Raw genomic sequence first — 5,136 nt, 5'->3', positions numbered from 1 at the left:
ATTTACTGGACAAAGGTGGGCAATACAGGATATCAATGCTTATATGTTTTTATTTTCTGGTAGCAGTTAAAGGATGAACAAAAACACATTCCCCAGGAAATAATTTAAAGTGATAGTAAAGAAATGGATGCTTGAAAATGTAAATTAATCATAATGGAATTTAATCAACAAACTCTAGAAATGCTTATGACCAGGATATAAAATCCTAAATTATGCAGTATTTTCAATATGTTGCTAAATGGCATTAATCAGAATACAGTAATTATTACACATACCAGAAAACTTGAGAGAAACAAAATATCAATACAGAAGTATATTTTATATATTCTAAGGACATTATTAGTGAGACTACTATTCACAGCTTTCTGGAAACAGCTGAGTTAGTCATTATAATGATAAAGTTAAAACAAAACCTTCTCCAGTGGGAAAATTTGCAGGCAGCTTCTGTATGGAGAGTCAGTAGTTAAAGGTCACACTGAGCTTACTGTAGAACCTGTAATCAGACAAAGAGAGTAACAAATCAATAATCCACGTGTTTTACTACCATCATACCTGTCGGTACAGAGGCTCAAAAAGAAAATATACTTCACAAATTAATGCAAATGCAGCACACACAGGAAGAACCACAATAGTTTAAACTGCTGTGTAGATCTTGCAACTTATTCATTGATTAGCCACATGTATGTAGATAATCAGTAAGGAAAAGTAATGGATCTGACTCATAAACATTACAGACTGGTTCATGTGTATCAAAGTAATCAGATGTCTTGGAATTATTATGACATTATAGTTGCATAAACATTGCAGGGGCAAAACTAGCTGAACATATTATTACCTTTTTCTTTTTGCTTCATGTTTACATTCAGAAAAAATGCAAAAGTTCCTAGTTTTGGTCAATGATAAAGGGGTCTGGGAATGCAATAACATAAAGACGTGTATGTATAAAAGATGCATTGGAATTAACCCCTGTCTATGGCAAAATACACGGTAACATTAAACATCTTTAAATTTCTAGTCTCCCACCAGGACACAAGTGCTCTTCAGCAATTACATTCTGCTTGCCAAGCACACTCAAGCAAATCTGCAGTCTGCGGCTACCACTCCACCCATACAGTATAAGAAGGAATCAGTACTGCAAACTAAACAAGGATATGCATTTTGAGCCTCAAGAGCATGAGCACACTCAAGCAAATCTGCAGTCTGCGGCTACCACTCCACCCATACAGTATAAGAAGGAATCAGTATTGCAAACTAAACAAGGGTATACATTTTGAGCCTCATGAGCAGGGTCAGTCCACACAGGCATTCTACTTAGCACACTCAAGCAAATCTGCCGTCTGCAGCTACCACTCCACCCATACAGTATAAGAAGGAATCAGTACTGCAAAACTAAACAAGGATATACATTTTGAGCCTCAAGAGCAGGAACACACTCAAGCAAATCTGCAGTCTGCGGCTACCACTCCACCCATACAGTATAAGATGGAATCAGTACTGCAAACTAAACAAGGGTATACATTTTGAGCCTCAAGAGCAGGGTCAGTCCACCCAGGCATTCTACTTGTATGTTTTATGAGAGCAAAGCTGTTACATCAGCAGTATTTCTTAGTAGTTCTCAGCTTGCTAATAAAACTGACTGTTGTAGCCTTGTGTCCCCCCCGCTAGTACAGTAATCCTAACTGTCCAATAGACAGTATACATTTAATTGACATCCCTGTGACTAAATTAACCATCAAGCAGCCCTCTCAGTGCTTTGTGCCTTAGTTTGTATCACTTAGAGGCCCACCTGTTTATTTGCATCTCTATACATTCCCCTTCATTGCTAATGTATCTCCCTACTCTAATCTGTGCACAGACTGGTTACTAATCAGCAAGTCAATGTGAAGACACACTCCCAACCTTAATAAACATTGCTGTCTCTTCTCTCCTTCACTTTACAGGTAGTTTGAATTATTACTTACCTCCTCTGAGGCCTTCCCTGATTTCCACTGATTGCCTCTCTGGTTTCTTTGCATTCCACCTGATTTACACCCCTTGTGCTATCTCCCTCCCCCAATACTAAGTCTGTATTAGAATCCTGCTGAGCATGGAGCCATCTTTAAATTTCTAGTCTCCCACCAGGACACAAGTGCTCTTCCAGCAATTACATTCTGCTTGCTGGTAAGCCATTAGACCCCAGGAATTTGTTTGAAGTGTTCCGATTTGTAAAATAATACTTACTTTTTTTTCTTGTCTTGGTGGGCTTTGCTCCACCTCTGTTCACCCTCACTAACACTCAGGCTCTCTCCGCTCCCCTGCCCTGCCCCTATTCCCTCCCACCCCCACTACCTCTACATTTATAGCAATCACAGTCACACCCACAGCTCACCCTCACATCACCTCCACCAATCACAGCTCCTCAAGTCATATCACATTATACCACACCAACTTGCTCCACACAAAATACTCCCAATCACTCTCATTCCCACTAGGCATTTTTTACATCACCCACACTACATCCCCATCCACATATAGTGCAACCCTATAATTCCTATTCAGATCCCCCCCCCACCTAGAACCAACTTAAACTTTATAACCATGACTATCACACAACTAAGTCTAGTCTGTCGTCTCATAATTCTTTACACCACAAGTTATCACTCTAGCAATATCCCTAAATTTAGCAGCACATTACATTATGCACTCTGATATACAGACACCACACATTATAATAATATCTCCCCACAATTATTTAAGAACTACATAATGGACCAATTCAGAACTAAACACATATGCTCTCATTCCTACTCAAAAGAAACACAATACTTTCTCACACTCCTCACCAAACTCCAACATCTGTATACCCATTTTAACTCCAGGCTCACCATAAGTGGGGATATCCACCCCAACCCAGGCCCAAATCCATCCTATCCAACACAAACTGCTCCAGCACAAATGTCAGAACATAACACCCCCACTTTCTTCATCCCTGGGCAAATCAACAACAGCAGCAAAACCAGCCATCTTTTAATGCTAAATATTAATATTAGAAGTATCCAAAATAAAATACCTGAACTCCAGGCCACAATAGCACACTACTCCCCAGACATAGTTGCTTTAACAGAAACCTGGCTAAATAAAAACATAGCTAACTCAGAAGTTCTCCCTACTGGCTACAATATCATTAGACAAGACAGACCACTTCGTAAAGGGGGCGGAACTGCCTTACTGTTCAAGTCCAACTTAATTCCTTATGGCCTTAGGGAAGTCATGGCATCCAGAGGAGTTTAACTGTGCCCACTGCAAAACCTCAATGGCTGATCTTGGATTTGTCCAGGAAAAGGGCTTTATCTATTGTGAGCGTTGCTATGAGCAGTTCTTTGCACCAGAATGTGCCCGCTGTCAGCGAAAGATACTTGGTGAGGTCATCAATGCCTTAAAACAGACTTGGCATGTTGGCTGTTTCATCTGTGTTGTTTGTCATAGACCGATCCGTAATAACGTCTTTCACATGGAGGATGGTGAACCTTACTGTGAGACAGATTTCTACAGTTTGTTCGGTACCATGTGTCATGGATGTGAATTCCCAATTGAGGCCCGTGACAAGTTCTTAGAAGCATTAGGCATGACACCTGTTTTGTATGTTCTGTTTGCTGTACTTCATTAGAAGGGCAGGCCTTCTTCTCAAAGAAAGATAAGCCATTGTGCAAGAAACATGCCCATGGTAGTAACATTTAATGGACATCAGCGTAAAGGAAGAAGAGTCAACAGGAGTGAAAATAGCCATTTTACCTGTTGTTTTATTATGATACAATTATGCAATTTAATATTTATATAGATTTTTAAAGAAAGGAAATACTGATGTCTGGGGAGATTTGTGCCATTCAGAATAATTTGTTTAACTGAAGCACCATGTTGTTGTGAGCTAATGTGTGCTTGCCAGTAGGTATATTTTTCCTGAGTGATTCCTAACCTTAGCTTAGTGGAATGTATCTGTAAAGACATTCTGGGAAACAAAATGTCATGTATCAGGGGGCTACAGCAATAATTGTTTTCATCATAAACTTCAAGATTTGCCTTTATGCTACTGAGACTGTACTTTTGTTATATACAGCAAGAAACTATAGTACTTGTGCTCCATGCAGCCTCAGCTCATATAACAAGAGTAACCAACTTGTGAGATGCATCCAGATGTGCAGGCAGTTACTGAATTCAGCACTGTTCCATTGTTTATAGACAGGACCTGACACTATATTCATCAGTTTAGACTTGTGGGGATCTGAGTCCTCATAAAGTAAATAGCAGGCACAAGGTATGCATCATCCCTGGATAACTGGAGGTGGGAGGTTGGCATAACGGTTAAGGTATTTACCTTATGAGCACAAGGTGCAGAGTTTGATTCTCACATAGGGCAATTGGCTAGGCTTAAAATGGCCCTAAAGGGTAGCTAGCCTAGTACTAATCTATGAACCTATGAACCTATGAACTGTCTGTCAATTACCAAACTCCTACCCCTCCCCCAATAATTGGGACATACTTATCTCACAACTTCAACTTCACCCTAAAAAGGTCATCACCACAATTGTGATCTATATTCCACCTGGTAATACACCTGCTAGCCTTGAAGACTTCTTATCCTGGTGTTCTTCCACATACTCACAAGAAACCCTTATTCTGGGGGACTTCAACCCAATGTTCACCTGTATATCAGAACCACCAAGTAATCTAATAAATATCCATAGCTACCAGCAGCTAGTCCAAATTCCAACTAGATGTGATAAAAAATCTAAAAGGGAATCCATCCTTGGCTGGGTCCTAACTAACAACCCCACATTGTACCCTCACACAGGCAGTCTCCCAGGCACCTTAAGTACCACAACATAATATACTTTATACGCAGTAGAACAAGTATATGCAAAACCACTAACTATATTTCCACTAGAAACACAAAAAATTATCTCCTGAGGTCTTAAACACTTTACTCTGTAACTGTGACTGGACCCCCTAAAAACCCTCCCACTTGACCAGGCTGTAGCATATTTCAACAAAATATTTCTACAACACCTAGGCACTGTCGATCCATTGCGCAAAATCAAGGTTAGAACCTCTACAAACCCCTGGCTCAGTAAAGAAACCAAACAAATCCTCAAGTCCAGA

General features: G+C 40.0%; 1 pseudogene; it reads left to right on the top strand.

The window, feature by feature from the left end:
* Nucleotides 1–3,229: 3,229 nt before the first annotated feature.
* Nucleotides 3,230–4,008, top strand: LOC122789889 (annotated as a pseudogene).
* The last annotated feature ends 1,128 nt before the right edge of the window (nt 4,009–5,136 follow it).

The sequence above is a fragment of the Protopterus annectens genome, chromosome 15.part0, assembly GCF_019279795.1.
Source record: "Protopterus annectens isolate FY-2018-M chromosome 15.part0, PAN1.0, whole genome shotgun sequence".
Taxonomy (NCBI): Eukaryota; Metazoa; Chordata; order Ceratodontiformes; family Protopteridae; genus Protopterus; species Protopterus annectens.
Note: the sequence above shows the minus strand (reverse complement) of the source record. Positions and strands in the feature narration are given on the sequence as shown.